Source organism: Bos grunniens, chromosome 8 (genome assembly GCF_055505025.1).
Source record: "Bos grunniens cultivar Pamir isolate PY7600 chromosome 8, Bosgru_T2T1.0, whole genome shotgun sequence".
NCBI lineage: Eukaryota > Metazoa > Chordata > Mammalia > Artiodactyla > Bovidae > Bos > Bos grunniens.
The window spans coordinates 30,596,119-30,614,075 of NC_141172.1; the positions used below are offsets into that span (position 1 = coordinate 30,596,119).

The 17,957-nt window shown below is 35.8% G+C and overlaps 1 long non-coding RNA gene across 27 annotated transcripts in view; it reads left to right on the forward strand.

Annotated features, from left to right (window-relative positions):
- LOC147366889 (uncharacterized) overlaps positions 1-17,957 on the forward strand; it is a 1,020,561-nt gene that overhangs the window by 638,369 nt on the left and 364,235 nt on the right. For 3 of the 27 annotated variants that reach the window (XR_015169106.1, XR_015169103.1, XR_015169116.1), the window contains exon 6: positions 1,656-1,756. The exons of the other annotated variants lie outside the window; for them this stretch is intronic. This is a non-coding gene — a long non-coding RNA (uncharacterized LOC147366889). The remainder of the gene's footprint in view (positions 1-1,655; positions 1,757-17,957) is intronic. 27 annotated transcript variants of the gene reach the window in all.

Consider the following 17,957-nt stretch of genomic DNA (forward strand, 5'->3'; position numbering starts at 1 on the left):
GACTTAAGAACATGTTCACATTGTATGATGAAAGTGAGGAAATTTTGCAAGTTTAATTCAGGTCTCTGTCAGTTCCTTCTAAGTTAAATAAAAGGAAGTGATTAATCTGGTATGTCTGATCTAATTATGTGATTTTTCTAAAAGACGGTCAGGCAATCTTTGAAGTTAGAGACGTGAAGAGACAAAGATTCCCTTTGTTGTTGACTTTCAAGGAGCAAGTTGCCTGAATCACAGCTACTAGGAAATTATTCTTAACAGCCTGGAAGAGTTTAGGGGGAATACTTCTCTAGTCCAGCTTCCATATTAGAATGCAGTCTAACACTTTGATTTCTTCCTTGTGGGACCCTGAATGGAGAATCCAGTTAAGACATGCCTAGATCTCTGACATCTAGAAACTGTAATATAAATCATTTACTTCTAGCCACTAAAATTGTAGTAATCTGTGACACAGCAATAGAAAACAAATAGAACAAAAATTGGAAAAGATCCTGACGCTGGGCAAGATTGAAGGCAGGAGGAGAATGGGACGACAGAGGATGAGATGGTTGGGTGGCATCACCGACTTGATAGACATGAGTTTGAGCAAGCTCTGGGAATTGGTATTGGACTGGGAAGCCTGACATGCTGCAGTCTATGGGGTCGAAAAGAGTCAGACACGACTGCACAACTGAACTGAAAACCACTTGGTACATTTGTGGAAAACATGATCAGTTATTCAAAATTCACTTCCAAATTTTTAAATAATTTATACAGTAATAATAATTTTGTTCTCCTATTTTCTTATTTTTTGGTTAAATACTTTTCTTAATATTTAAACTGATGTCATGAAGCAGTGATATTTTGGGAAAAGTAGAGCAATATATGTCATTTGACAGTTCTGGACACTTCAGCAATCTGTTCTTAGAATGATATGCACATTTTAGTTGACCATTTATCTAAACTATAGCCTTACCATATGACAAGGATACTTCAGAATATAGACACAAGACTGACTAAAGTCCTCCCAGAGTTTTATGAAGTATTATTTAGATGGGTCAACATTTCATATATGATTTTCACGTCTCTATTGCCGCATATAGTGATAAAGTTTGTAATTATACATTTTAAAACAGTCCCCATGTGGTATGATGCCTTAATAATCGATTTTGAAAAAATATTTTTTCTCAATCCTTGCTAATTTTTCACCATTGATTTTATTTAGCTATGATGTATTTTACTTTTATGATTTTTATGAAGAATTATATATTTAGAATTACAAGTATAAAATTTCAGATATTAGGAGTGTCATCTACAATGAAAATTTTGCTCTTAAGTATCCACTAGATACTGATACACAAGAATCAGACAACATTATTTTTTTCTTTCTGTGCTAAATAGTTATTAATATATTTAAAGTCCCAGTTTTAATTTTCACTCTATACCATGTGTCTAGCTCATAGATCTTAGAAGTCAAGCAAGGAAACTTTATTTATGGAAGGGAATCCAAACTACACTAAGCCTTTCCCTGTGATTACAGAGGAAAATTTAGAGCAGTAAAAGTCCCACACCATTTCCTTAACACAATTGGCTAATTTATTGGTTGGCCTCCTGTATTAATTACCTCTTTTTTCATTTATGCCAGAACTGTATTGATCTAATCTTCGATTCTCTTTCAGGGGCTGCTGAACTCATCCTTGATTCTGTCAAGCTATCCTCAATCTGTATAATTGGTCCCCGTGTGGTTGTAGGTAGGGAAACCGACTTCAGGGTGTTACAGGTATTTTTCACCCTTCTTCAGGGACCTGTAGTCATGTAAGCCTATATTACATTCTGTCATTTTCATGCTGCATGAAATAGCTCATATTTTTTCAGGTCAGTTTTGAAATGAGACACTTTATAATGAAGCAAATGAAAATATTCACCTGCATTATTGTTATCACTTTACAGAGAAAGGGAGAAATCAGGAGAATGAATGAATATACTAGTAATATTTGAAATATGTTGTGAAAACACAATAATAAAAAATCTCTAAGAAATCTATGTAAAATATAACAAATCAGTTATGTAGTTTACTAAATGTGGTACTAGAAGCGTAATCCATATGACTATATAATAGTCATGTTACTGATATTTGTTTGAGAAGCTATATTAGAAAATGACTCTTGCTCCTGACTCCAAATGACTAATATTTTGGGCAAATTAATTTTTCTCACTGAGAATGTCTGAACTTACAGGCCAAATCATCTGTTTACACAAAGGAAAATTAAATTTGATTGTCAGAATGAGGAACACACTTTAGTGATTTGACCAGTGGCTTTATTCACAAAAGTACCAAATTAGCTAAATGATATTCATTGGCTAATAAATAATCACCTCCAACAAAGAAGGGTTTTGTTCCTGCCACTGTTGCTGTGCCGAATCTTATTCAAGTTCAATTTTGTCCTTGAGCTTCAGAGCCAAAAATCATGTAATAAGGTGCAATGAATTTAAACATAGTTAGAACCTTTGGGGGGGAAAAATGTCAATACAGAATGTGCAAATAGTATATACATAGTCAATACAGAAATAGTTTAAAGATTAACCTAAATAAACAACTTTTGGTGGAAAATTATAACTTTACTTCAGTGTATTATACCTCACCCTTTGGCAGTACAAAACAAAACAGAAAGAAAATCAGACCCTCACTTTACTCACACGAGTTCACATTTAAAACTTATCCTTTGACTTTACTAAATCCTGTCTTGAGGCATAAACTTAACGGATACACAGTGAGCCCCTATAGCCAAGAATATTTTTAAACCTATTTCCTGAGAAACTTAAAGTATTACATTTTCTATTATTTTCTAGAGACAGGTATTTATGAAATGTTCCATCTAAAAATATTGATACATATATATATAAAGTACATGAGTCAATAAGAATAAAAATATAGGGGCAATGGGCCAATGGACAGAGGTTGAATGTTTCACTGACTACCATCCAGTGTCCCTCGCCTCCATGCCTGCAGCTGATCCTACACATACTCGCATGATACAGAGGTACCAACCAGAGCTTGTCATAATGGCTTTTTTTTTTTTTTGTGCACTAATCACTTGCTAACATAGTTAAAGACATAATTTTCATCCTCTTGATTGTGTCTGGCTAAAAGACCATTTAGTGAATTGAGTGAAAAATCAGTTCATTAAAGCAAACCTGAATATTCTACTTTACTCAGAAGTGACCCATTCCGAGGTTAGTGAAGCTGGAGACTTATGTTTGGAAACAGTCCACAAATTTGATTTTCAGAATTCTGAAATAAAAAGCCCAAGCATCTTATTTTAGATTTTTTGCTGACTTGAGTACTCTCAATTATAGACCTCCAGGGACCAGCCAGGTGCTGGTCAGCAAAAGTGCTAATCTGTGTGAGAATGTACATATATGGAGACGAGCTATGTGTATGTAAATTATTTTGGTTCTGTTTGATGAGGGTGGTAGTGGTATTGCAGTGAAAAGACGGTAAACAATCCATTCTTTCTCTTCATTTCCTTTCTTGTATACCAAAAAAATGCTGTTTTTGTTTTTTCACATGTTGTCTTTCTGAAAACAGTATTGTTTTCTAATATAGTGTTTCTTTCTCGCTTTGGAAAACTTAAAAATGATTGTTGTGAAATAGATCGATTTGTATCTCAATGTTGAGGACTACAGTATTCTTATTGACATTCCTATCTGTTACCTAAAATATCTAATTGTAAATTACTTATTAGGCCTATATTTATTATATTTTATAAAGTAAAATGGTCACTGTACATAAACAAATAAAAATACCCCTACTGTAGTAGCTGGTCTCAGATGGTGGGTGCTCAACAAGGGAAATAGCTTACGATTTGCAGTGAGCCAAATTTGAGTTGAATGTATGTTCATACAAACACTATAACATAACTTTGGGAAAGTTATTTATTCTGTGATTCTGAGGGTTTTCATCTGAAAAATTGAGATAATAATAGTAATACCACATTAATCTTCACAATATTTTAAACATAGCAAGGAAACGGAAGGTATTCCTTTAAAGTAAGATATGCAAATGCGTTGCCTAAAACATGATCAGATTAACTATGTACTTGCCATGTGTTGATATAACCTACTTGAAAAAAATGGAGAAATGTTCTTAATACCAATACCCTTTTAAGACAAAAAGGTATCAAAATGTAGAAAGGAGGTCTTTCAGCAATATTATCTATAGTACAACTTTCATGTTTTCAAATTGTTAACCGAATTAAATCAGACTGTTTCAAATGCAAGCACTCTGAAATTCTTATAGTCATTGTGCTAACTTAGGTTACTTTCATTAGCATTATTATTTGCAAAATTGTGTGACCACATCTTCTGTGATTTATATATAAAACTAATTAATTTTTTACCTCAAAATTAAAAAAAATAATTTGTATCCTCCAGTTATTATAAAGCAGTGAAAGTTTCACACAATCCTCTCTAGTTTAACTCATTGCAGTTATTTATCTGAACCCCAAGAATCCTGAAATGCTAAATTTATTCATAATCGAACTAGAAATTATTTAGCACTTGATACTGGACAAGAAGCCTTGACCTTTGCTTCAGTTTTACTGAAAACTAGATAGGCTGCTTCTTGCCTGTGGGCTCCTAACTTCCCTCTCACCCTGACCCTTAAGGAGTCAAGATGGTCTAGTCAGACAGATTCCCTCCCCTCCATTTTGCTAGAACATTTGCTTTAGAAAACTTGTAATTGTGAATTCTTTCTCTGTCCCTTTGAGAATTTAAATACTTCAAGAAGCTTCTTGTATGAGCTAGCAACTGCACTTCTGGGATTTACCTGAAGGAAACAAAAACACACATTCAAAAAGATCCTTGCACCCTCATGTTGATTGTAACATTACTTAGAATAGCCAAGACATGGAAACAATCTAAATATCCATTAATGGATAAATGGATAATAAATGTGATATATACATATATACACACACAAAATAAAATTCAGCCTATAAAAATATAATGAAATCTTGCCATTTGAGACAACACGGATGGACCTTGAAGGCATTACCTAAGTAGAATGTCAGACCGAAAAAGATAACTGCCATGTGAACTCACTTATATTTAGAATCTTAAACAAATAAACAAAGCCAACCTCATGCACAGCGAGGACAGATTGGTGATTGCCTGAGGCAGAGGGTTGTGTGTAGATAAAATGAGTGAAGGGGGTCAAAAGATGCCTATTTCCACTTACAAAATGAGTAAATAATATACAGCATGGTGACTGTGACTATAGTTAATAATAATGTATTTGATACTTAATAGTAACTGTGAGAATGGATCTTAAAAATTCTCATCACAATAAAAAAAGTATGGTGATAGATGTTAAGTGGATGTAGGGTGGTAATCATTTTACAACATACACAAATATAAAACCATTTCATCATACACCTGGAATAAATATAGTTATATCCTTTATATCTGAAATACACACATACATACATGAATTCCTCTTGTTAGTTTGACCACCAGAGGCTGTCTTTCTCAAGGACCTGGGAGCCATTTCTTTGCAATGTATTAATAAGCATCAAGGAAGAGACTGTTCCCCAGTCTCTGTGGGAGGGTAGGAGCCTGACTATGATGGGAGACTTACTCTAAGGTGTAAAACTACCACCTGTCATGAAGATACAAAAGATGTTTACTCTTCCTTTGGCTAAAGCCTGTAGGCAAACACTGAAGAACTACAGTGCCCATCACACAGCCCTTACAAACTCTTCTGTTTCCGTGGAGCTAAACAAACTTTGTTCTGGTCTCTTGTGCTTGTTGCCCAGAATGAATTTGATGTTGTCTGTTCAATACTGCCCAGTGTAATTTTTGCTTTGAGAATACTCAAATAATCTGGCTTAAAATTTTTTATTATAAAATATGTGCATAGTAACACATGCCCAGAGTGAAAATCACTTGGATAAACTTTTGTATAAATAATTATACTTGTATTGCCATACTTATAAGGAAAAACAAAAGAAAAAGCATGGTGAGTATAAAATAGCAAGGATTTTCCAATAAAGGTTGGAAATAATAAAATAACAAGCATATAAAAGTTAAAAAATATTCACAAAAATAAATTTTGTATGTGTGTTCATAAGACTTTTTTTTCTAATAATTAAAATCTAGAAACCATTTAAAGATCTGGTATTGAGCATTCGGGTCTTCCCTGATAGCTCAGTTGGTAAAGAATCTGCCTGCAATGTAGGAGACCCAGTTTGATTCCTGGGTTGGGAAGATCCCCTGGAGAAGGGATAGGCCACCCACTCCAGTCTTCTTGGGCTTCCCTTGTGGCTCAGCTGGTAAAGAATCTGCCTGCAATGAGGGAAACCTGGGTTCGATCCCTGTGTTGGGAAGATCCCATGGAGAAGGGAATGGCTACCCACTCCAGTGCTCTGGCCTAGAGGATTCCATGGACAGCCCATGGAATTGCAAAGAGGTTTATTTTGGTTTGTTTTCAAACTAAAAGTGGGGCTTACAACTAAAATTAGGATCTGATAAAGCTATGAGGGAGAATGTGGAACTTTCTCTCTTATCTCCCAGAAGCTGACTCTGAGGTCCAAAATTTAGACCACTTAGAATAAGTAACTATATCATGTATCTACATTATTCTCCACTTATTTTAGATATAGTAGTTTTAACACTAGGCCCCTTTGCTTGTATTTCCTGGGTATAAGCTGGGATACATTAGAATATAATTTGTACAAAAATTACACAAATAAGCAACACTAGAGTTGACACAACAAAATAGGATAATTGTTATCTAATGCAAATTTTCATTCTGTACTTGGTGCCTATAGTATTAAAATTTCATTTCCATGAATTTGATGGAATAAAAAATCTTTATATAATTGTTATTTATTCTGTTTTTTTCCAGCTTTGTTGTGTAACTTTGTGTAATCTTGTGTAAGTTTAAGGTGTACAAATTGTTGATTTGATACATTTATATATTGCAAAATGATTACCAACATAGTAATCATAGTGTTAGCGCTTTAATACCCCCATCCTGTCACAAAACTACCATTTCCTTTTTGGGTGAGAACATTTAAGATTTACTCTTACCAGTTTTCAAGTACACAGTTGACCCTTTGGAGAAACACAGGTTTGAACTACAGGGGTCTACTTGTATGTGGGTTTTTTTTTTTTTTTTTTTTTCAGTAGTCATTATTGCAGCACTATAGCATCCGAGATTGGTTAAATCTGAGGATGTGGATTTGTGAATATGGAGGAAACACCTGTATGAAGGAACCGAGTATATGGAGGGCCACCTATAAATTACATGCAGTTTTTGGATGCGTGGAGGGCTTATGATCCTAATCTCTGTGTTGTTTGAAGGTCAACTGTGTAATACAGTGTTATTAGCTACCATCACCATGCTGAACTATAGCTCCCAGAACTTGTTCATCTTATAACTGGAAGTTTGTATCGTTTGACCAATATTTTCCCATTTCCCCTCTGTCCTGGTTGTTAATACACTATATGATTTTATATCTATTTACATTTTATTGAGTTGTTTATGATCCTGCATGTTGTATATCTAATTGACTGTAGCATATAAACTTAAAAATAATGTGTATTCTTCATTTGTAGTTTGTAGTGTCCTGTAACGGAGAAGGCAATGGCACCCCACTCCAGTACTCTTGCCTGGAAAATCCCATGGACGGAGGAGCCTGGTAGGCTGCAGTCCATGGGGTCGCTAAGAGTCAGACACAACTGAGCGACTTCCCTTTCACTTTTCACTTTCATGCATTGGAGAAGGAAATGGCAACCCGCTCCAGTGTTCTTGCCTGGAGAATCCCAGGGACGGGGGAGCCTGGTGGGCTTCTGTCTATGGGGTCGCACAGAGTCAGACACGACTGAAGTTACTTAGCAGTAGCAGTAGTGTCCTGTAAATGCAAATTAGATTCAGCTGGTGGATTCAAAGCATCTGTGTCTTTACTGATATTTTATCTAGGTGTTAAATCAGCTACTGAGACGCTGGTCTTAATAACTTACATTGTATTTGTGGAATCGTCTATTTCTTCCCTTAATGTTTTCAGTTTTCCTCATGTATTTTTGAGGCACTGTTTCTAGATGTGTATATATTTATGATTGTTATGTCTTCCTAATGAATTGTCCCTTTAATACTTATGTAAGATCGATATTTATCCCTGGTAATAAGCTTTGTCATGAACTCATCTGATACTGAAACTGTTAGCTCAGTCTTCTTATCCTGTTTTCATGGCATTTATTTGTCCATCCATTTACTTTCATTCGCTTGTGCCTTATTAAAATTTTTCTCCTAAGGGCAGCATTTGATTGGTCACAATTTTTATCCATTCTTTCAATTATCTCTTTATAATTGTATTGTTCAGGCTATTAACATTTAATGTAATGTTCCATATGGTTGGATTGGTCTACCAATTTATTATTTGTTTTATGCTTGTTACTTTTCCTTTTATTCTTCTGTTCCCTCCTTGGATGCCCTCTTATACATTATCTGTTGTTAACCCATTTAAATTTATCTTCACTTTTGGCTGTTTGTAACATGTTTCTGTGGGAGCATTGCACATCAGTGTGTATGTATTTGCTCTAGGAAGTATAACAAAAAAAACTTTCATGATTAGAATTAATATTGTTACACTGGATATAAAGTGTAGAAATCTTGCAAGTTAAATGTACCTTTAACAACTTCTCCAATGATCTTTATGCTACAGGAGTGATATACATTACATTCCTATATATTCAAGAATCATACCAGACACTGTTATGATATTTGATTTAAGCAGTCACATGTATTTTACAGAACTTAAGAGGAAAATAGTTTTTTAATGGGTTTACTCAGGTATTTACCAGTGTTATTAGTATTATTACTGCATCCTTAAAGATCCATATTTCGTCTGTTGTCATCTCTCTTCAGTGTGAAGGAATTTCTTTAGCAATGCCTATGGAGCAGTTAGGCTATTGCTGAATTCTTTATTTTCCTTCATTTGGAAATGTTTTTATTCTTGAAGGGTATTTTCACTGGTTATTTTTTATGTCTTAATCTCTTTCTTCTTTTGTTCTAGTATTCCAGTACATTCTTTTGGTAACATTTACTCCAGCAGCTGTGTTCATTTTATGGAAATTTGTATCTCTGTTTTATTCAGATTGTGTAATTTCTATTGACCTATTTTCGAGGTCACTAGTTATTTTTTTGTGATACCTATATTCTACTATTGATATCATCTTGTATTTTATTTAAATTTTAGAAACTATAGTTTTCAGTTACAGAATTTCCATTTGGTTCATTTCTATAGTTTCTATTTCTCTCCTGAATATTACAGTAATTTTAAGCGCTTCATGTAATTCCCTTTGGTTTATATTAGTGAGTTATAATAACTGATTTAAATGTTTATCTGATAATTCCAACATTTAGATGATCTTGGAGATCACATTGTAGTTCAAGATGCTATATAACAAATATCATAGATTGGATTGTTTAAGCAATAAAAATTTCTTGTAATTCTGGAAGCTAAGAGTTCAAAGATCAAGGCACTAGAATACTTGGTGTCTGGTGAGAGCCCACTTCCTTGTTTGTAGAAGCCCATCTTACACTGCAGCTTCACATGGTGAAGAAAGAGAGGAAACAAACTCACCTGTGACTCTTATAAGGGCACTAATCCCATTCATGGGGGCTCCATCCTCAAACTCTCATCTAAGTCTAATTGCCTCCCAAAGAGCTGACTTTACAACCATCACATTGGGAATAGGGTTTCAACATGTGAATTTTGAAGGAACACATTAGCAATATATCTTAATTTTCTTTCTACTTGAGAAATGGCCACATTTTTTGTGGATTATTGTACATTGTGTAATTTGGGGTTGTATCCTGGAAATTTTGAACCCTTTCTTGTGTAAACTCTGGTTCCAGTTATAATCTTCTGGAGAATCTTGTTTTTGTTTTAGCAGTTTATCAATCCAGGTAGTTTTGGACTATAAGTTTTGTCTCACCTCTTGTAGGCAGCAGTTCAAATAGTACATCAACTCTCTAAGTCTTTAGTACATTGGTTGAAATATGGCAAAACATTCTATCTGAGCATACATGGTTCACAGGCTAGTCTGAAGTTTGAGCAGTGCTTCAAGTTGCTGTATAGCAGTCATTGCCTTTACTCTGCTGACTTGGATTTATTCCGTCTATATGTAGTTGAAGGGTGAATAAAGCTGCTATAAACATCTGTTTGTAGGTTTTTGTGTGGACAAAACCTCATTTTAAACTCATTTAGGTAAATACTAAGGACTGTGATTATTGGATCATATGGTAAGAGTATTTTTATTTATCTAAGAAACTGCCAAACTATCTTCCAAAATGGCTAAGGGTGGTGCATTCTCACCATCTGTGAATGAGAATTCCTTTTGCTCCACAGCTTTGTCAGCATTTGGTGTTGTCAGTGCCCTGGATTTTGGCCATTTTAATACTTGTGTTGTGGTTTCATGTTGTTTCAATTAACAATTCCTTAATGGAGAAGGCAATGGCACCCCACTCCAGTACTCTTGCCTGGAAAATCCCATGGACGGAGGAGCCTGGTGGGCTGCAGTCCATGGGGTCGCTAAGAGTCCGACATGACTAAGCAACTTCACTTTCACTTTTCACTTTCATGCATTGGAGAAGGAAATGGCAACTCACTCCAGTGTTCTTGCCTGGAGAATCCCAGGGACGGGGGAGCCTGGTGGGCTGCTGTCTATAGGATCTCGAAGAGTGGGACACGACTGAAGCGACTTAGCAGCAGCAGCAGCAATGACATATGAAATTGAATATCTTTTCATACACTCATTTGCAGGTTGTGTATCTTTTCTGGTGAGGTATATGTCCAGGACTTTTGTTTATGTTTAAATTGGGTTTGTCATTCTCCTATTGTTGGATTTATGTGTTTTTTTTTTTAATATTTTCTTCCTGAATTCCTTCTTACTCTCCTTAAAAATGAAACACAATATTTCATTTTATAATAATTTCTGAAAACTATTTACAGACTAAAGTTAGAAGTATGAGTAATTAAAACCAAAAGAAAAATAGTCTTCAAATCATTGTATATAATGCAACTATTCTGTTTATGCAATTCTGAAATGAGTGAAAAATAACATTTCATTTGCTTTAGATGCCTGCCAGCCCCAGAATAGTCATTGTTTTAAAAGTTAAAGGCAAGCATAATGCATTCTTATTGGTAACAGAAATGTTTTCCTTTTTTATTCTCTGTTCTAACCCAATAGATTGTTGAGTGACACAGTAAAGCAATAAGAGAGAAAATAATTCATTTATTTTTATTTATACATTTGGGATTAATGAGATAATGTGGTTATGGAGATTGAAAAACAAAATCACTACCATTAAAATCACAGGAATGTATGGGAAAGAAAATCTAGGTACAATATGTCATGAATACCCAGTGAGTCCCATGAGAGACTGGGAGAGTCAAAAAAGATTTAATAAAAAGAGGATCATCGAACCATTTGTTAAAAGCAGGCATAGGCAAAAAGGTAAAGAGGAACAGAAGAATATTGTTCTGGTAAGAATGAAAAAATAATAAAACAGAGGTACAAAAATCCAGGGATGTTTAAGAACCTGTCAAATTAGGGGATGTTAGGAATGAGCTACCATGTAAAGTAGTGAGAATGAAAAAGTTGTGAACTGTGGAAGGTCTAAAAATGAGAGGTCTGAGTCTCCTGTTAAAACATAACTTCACATATATACACAACATTAGAGTTATCAAAGGCTTTCTGAAAATGGCAAAGTATCTAAGAGTTTAATTGGATAATTTTTTACTTAATTTTTATCTCTGTTGCTTAAAATCTATAAGCTTCAGTTTGTTCTTTTCTAACAACGGAGAAAATAAGAACTACCATTCCTCTAAATTCTTGTGTAAGTTAAAATGGAGTAATTTTTTTTTATTTCTCATTTTTTTAAATTGAGGTAGAATTGATATAAAACATTGTACTAGTTTTAGGTATAAAACATAATGATTTGATATTTGTATATATGGCAAATAATAGAGGAAAATGATAGAATGGGAAAGACTAGAGATCTCTTAAAGAAAAGAGAGATACCAAGGAAACATTTCATGCAAAGTTGGGCACAATAGAGGACAGAAATGGTATGGACCTAACAGAAGCAGAAAATATTAAGAAGAGGTGGCAAGAATACACAGAACTATACAGAAAAGACAATGACCCAGATAACCATGATGGTATGATCACTTAACTACAGCCAGATAGCCTGGAATGCGAAGTCAAGTGGGCCTTAGGATGCATCACTGCGAACAAAGCTAATGGAGGTGATGGAATTCCAGTTGAGCTATTTCAAATCCTAAAAGATGATGTGGTGATAGTGCTTCACTCAGTATGCCAGCAAATTTGGAACACTCAGCAGTGGCCACAGGACTGAAAAGGTCAGTTTTCATTCCAATCCCAAAGAAGGGCAATGCCAAAGAATGCTCAAACTACTACACAAGTGCGCTCATCTCACATGATAGAAAAGTAATGCTCAAAATCCTCTGAGCAAGGCTTCAATAGTACATGAACTATGAACTTTCAGATGTTCAAGCTGGATTTAGAAAAGGCAGAGGAACCAGAGATCAAATTGGTAACATCTGATGGATCATTGAAAAAAGCAGAGAGTTCCAGAAAAACATCTACTCTGCTTTATTGACTACACCAAAGCCTTTGACTGTGTACGTCACAACAAACTGTGGAAAATTCTGAAAGAGATGGGAATACCAGGCCACCTTACCTGCTTCCTGAGAAATCTATATGTAGGTCAAGAAGCAACAATTAGAATCAGACGTGGAACACCAGACTGGTTTCAAATCAGGAAAGAAGTATATCAAGACTGTATATTGTCACCCTGCTTATTTAACTTCTATGCAGAGTATATCATGCGAAATGCTGAGCTGGATGAAGCACAAGCTGGAACCAAGATTGCTGGGAGAAATATTAATAACCTCAGATATGCAGATGACACCACCCTTATGGCAGAAAGCGAAGAACTAAAGAGCCTCTTGATGAAAGTGAAAGAGGAGAGCTTAAGACTCAACATTCAGAAAACTAAGATATTGGCATATAGTCCCATCACTTCATGCAAATAGATGGGTAAACAATGGAAACGCTGAAAAACTTCATTTTTTGTGCTCTGAAGGCACTTCAGATGATTTCTGCAGCCATGAAATTAAAAGATGCTTGCTCCTTGGAAGAAAAGCTATGACCAACTTAGATGGAATATTAAAAAGCAGAGACTTTGTCGATAATGGTCCATCTAGTCAAAGCTGTGGTTTTTCCAGTAGTCGTGTATGGATGTGAGAGTTGGATCATAAAGAAAGCTGAACACTGAATAATTGATGGTTTTGAATTGTTGTTGGAGAAAGACTCTTGAGAGTCCCTTGAACTGCAAGGTGATCCAACTAGTTAATCCTAAAGGAAATCAGTCCTGTACATTCATTGGAAGGGCTGATGGTGAAGCTGAAACTCCAATACCTTGGCCTCCTGATGCGAAGAACTGACTCATTGGAAAAGACCCTGATGCTGGGCAAAATTGAAGGTGGGAGGAGATGGAGACGGCAGAAGATGAGATGGTTGGATGGCATCACCGATTTGATGGACATGAGTTTGAATAGGCTCTGGGAGTTGGTGATGGACAGAGAAGTCTGGCATGCTGCAGTCCATGGGGACACAAAGAGCTGGACATGACTGAGCGACTGAACTAACTGAACTGGTATATGGCAAAATGATCGCCTCAATAATTTATCCTAACATCTGTCACTATACATAGTTATAATTTTTTTTTTCTTATTTGTGTTAAGATGAGGCCCTTTACAATCTACTGTCTTAGCAACTTTCAAATATGCAATATGGCATTATTAACTATAGTCACCATGCTGTAGATTGCATCACAATGGGGTAACATTTCTAATGTTCTTCCTGCCATTTGGCAAACATAAAAAATGATAATTGTTATCATAACCATTACAGCAATTATAAATGTTATTTGAATAAAAACTTTGAAAACAATTTTACCATGGTTCATTCACATCCAGATGCTTAAACATATTTTGTTTTCCTTTAGAACACTAAAAAGACTCTCTTGTGTATCTCTGAAACATTTATTTCTAAAAATCTTTTCCTCAGGTGAAAGTGACATTTATTTGATGTGTTCAGAGAATCTCTGAATATATTTGAGGCTTCAACTACTTTTACATTTTCCTTCCCTTTATTTCTCTTTGGGAGGAGATAAATTGATCATCTTCCCTTGAACAAATTGGACCGGGGACACTTTCATTTGGTTCAGAGATTACATTATATTTTGGAATTGGAGAGGACCCAGAGGTTTTTCTGATTGTTATTTTTGGAGTTCATTACATTATGCTCATCAGACCTCTCTTAGCACATGTGCACATTGATTAAAACAGCAAAATGATTAAAGCAATGTATCAAGTGACAATCTCCAAACAACTTGAAAACCCCAAAGAGCTTCCTTCCCCAAGCAAGACAGGCACAGATGATTAGTATTCATTTTATACCATTGGCAAGACTGTTTAAAAAATCTAGGAAACATAGTTTCAAATGGCCAAGGCTGATGTATAATGGGCTATTTGAAAAATAGCTAACTTCTCCCTTTACCTCAAGGAGGATGTTGATGCAAACTGGGTACAAGTCCCAGCATGATTTGTAAAATTTAAACACTCTACTTGTTCCCCCATCATATTTGGTGGTGACTGCAGTGTGTAGTTAGGGGCTCATAGGCTAAAATATATATATATATATACAAAATATTTAATTGTTATAACAATATATATGATTTTCATTCATTATTATTATTATAGATATATAAAATATACTAAATAAAATTTTAAAATATAGTTTTATGTTGATGATATTATTATATAGTATGTATTCTAAAAATATTTAATGCCCCAGGATAAAAGGAAAAGAAGTAAAAATGAGTGCATGCATCAAGGTATTGATAAATATCAGTAGCAATCAAACTGAGATAAAGTCGTATTGAAGACAGCAAATCCAATTTTTGACACAGAATAAAAGGTGGATTTTGATGGCAAATCTGATTTTATAGTCATTTTTCAAGGAAAAACTAATCCTGAAAACAAACTCTATCTGGTCTTGATGTATCGTGTTTGAGTGTAATACTTCCAGAATTCTTGAACCCTTCAGTTCAGTTCAATTCAGTCGCTCAGTTGTGTCTGACTCTTTGCGACCCCATGAATCGCAGCACGCCAGGCCTCCCTGTCCATCACCAACTCCCAGAGTTCACTCAGACTCACGTCCATCGAGTCAGTGATGCCATCCAGCCATCTCATCCTCTGTCGTCCCCTTCTCCTGCCCTCAATCCCTCCCAGCATCACAGTCTTTTCCAATGAGTCAACTCTTCGCGTGAGGTTTACATTGCCTTAATAAGGCAGAGCTGGGGTGTGAGGCTAGATTGGAAAGGCAGAATGAAGAGAGACAATAGTTTTTGATTAGTGGGTATCTCTGGATAGGATGGAGAAGGAAATGGCAACCCACTCCAGTATTCTTGCCTAGAAAATCCTTTGGACAGAGGAGTCTGGTGGGCTGCTGTCCATAGGGTCGCATATAGTCGGACACGACTGAAGTGACTTAGCATGCATGCATGCATTGGAGAAGGAAATGGCAACTCACTCCAATATTCTTGCCTGGAGAATCCCAGGGACAGAGGAGCCTGGTGGGCTGCCTGTCTATGGGGTTGCACAGAGTTGGACACGACTAAAGCGACTTAGCAGCAGCAGCTGGATAAGAAAGATGATATTTAAAGATTGGGAAAGAATTCTAGTAACTCCTTAGAGTATGTGAATAAAAAATGAAATGATACTTTTTTTCTATTTGCTTACACACTCCCTGAGCAAACCAAAACTAAAAATGAATGAAGAGGTATCGAATAATCACGCAAAAGAGATTAATGGTGAGGCTAATTTAGACTAATAGTCTAAAGGTAGCAATGATCACAGTCAAAATACCTAGCCTTCTCCTTTGGTGACAATTACCTCCTGACCACAGATTCTTTCTAATCTTTTTGCAATATGCTACCCAGATCTTTGCCTGGCTGATTGCCTCTTACCTATCTCAACTTCTGCTTTTATTATTTAACTCTTGCTAGTAATATGTTTCTTTTCACTTTCATGCATTGGAGAAGGAAATGGCACCCCACTCCAGTGTTCTTGACTGGAGGATCCCAGGGACGGGGGGCCTTGTGGGCTGCTGCCTCTGGGGTCACACAGAGTCGGACACGACTGAAGCGACTTAGCAGCAGCAGCAGCAGCAGCAATATGTTTGACATATATGCTTTTTTTTTTTTTTCCTCTCTCACCCCTGGAATAAGCCTCCTGAAAGAGGGGTCTGAAGAAGGTCACCCTTTTGCCAGTGTGTAGCACAGGAGAAGGCAATGGCACCCCACTCCAGTACTCTTGCCTGGAAAATCCCATGGACGGAGGAGCCTGGTAGGCTGCAGTCCATGGGGTCTCAAAGAGTTGGACATGACCGAGTGGCTTGACTTTCACTTTTCACTTTCATGCATGGGAGAAGGAAATGGCAACCCACTCCAGTGTTCTTGCCTGGAGAATCCCAGGGACGGGGGAGCCTAGTTGGCTGCCGTCTATGGGGTCGCACAGAGTCGGACACGACTGAAGGGACTTAGCAGCAGCAGCAGCAGCAGCAGCAGCAGCAGCAGCAGCAGCACAGTGGTGAGCACAAAGAAAGTAATTAATATACTTTATTTTTAAAGACTGACTTTTTTTTGAGTTTGTGAAACAAATTAATCAGTGGAAACACCTGGTCCTCTTGGGGGCAGTGTTGATTAGAAAGCTGATAAAACACTTTATTTACATAAATAGATGATACAATATGTATTTATAGCTGGAAAAATCAAGTCCACCTCCCACTAAATGCCCTCAGTTCATAATGTAAAACAGAAAACCGTATCCAGTTTTATTTTTCTGTGACTTGCTTCATCATGTTCACTGGCTCAGGTATGTCCTTCAGACTTCTGTACATCTACCCTAGTGTTCTGTCTCATTAGATCTCAACTCTAAAGGTAACTCTACAGTGAAGGCTTCTGGACCACTTCAGTGAGAGCTAATGGCATATTTTTATCCACCCCTCTGTACAAAAAACTCAGCTTGTATTATAATTAACAATCTTTACTCTGCCTTATTCATTAGCAGTTTATGTGGGATAACTTCCCCTTACATAGCAAGCTAATTAATGAAACAAACAGGATTATTTATCTTTTGCGTTATTGACTGCATCTAGCAGAGTAGCCTGCTATATGCCTACTATGTTCTGAATTAATAAAATTAGTATAATTAAACTAAGATATATTTAAGATTTCATTTCAAAGTGCTAGGAAAAATAACTAGAAATTATATCTGTGAAAATGTTTCTATATAGCATCTTCTTACTAAAATAAATTAATGTAGCTTATATTTTCAATAGGTGTTGTCTTGGTCTACATTGTCAGATACCGTGGGGTGGGGGGTAGAGTAGAAAACAGTCTATTGTGAGAAGGCAACAATGAAGTGACTCTTTCTTACCATAAAAATGGAATAACATTGGTAATAATTATTGAGGGAAATTTGAGAAATTTGTATCAGTTTCTAAAATAAGTATGCTCTTCGACTAAAATAAATCTTCAACAAATTTATCTCAAGGTGATAAGTGGAAAAGTATAGAAAAATGTGTAAGAAATTCACCATTAAATTCTATATAATAGTGAAAACTTTGGCAAACCATATTAATTTTCAAAGTAAGAGTTTGGTAATAGACATTATAATGTATGAAAACATGGGCCATTAAACCATATTGACTAACTATTGATACAATCAGGCTTGATAACTTACTAACTCTCTGAACTTGAGCAAATCACTTAACCTTTCTGTGCCTGTTTTCCTTGGTGGTAAAACCTGGTTAAAAATAGT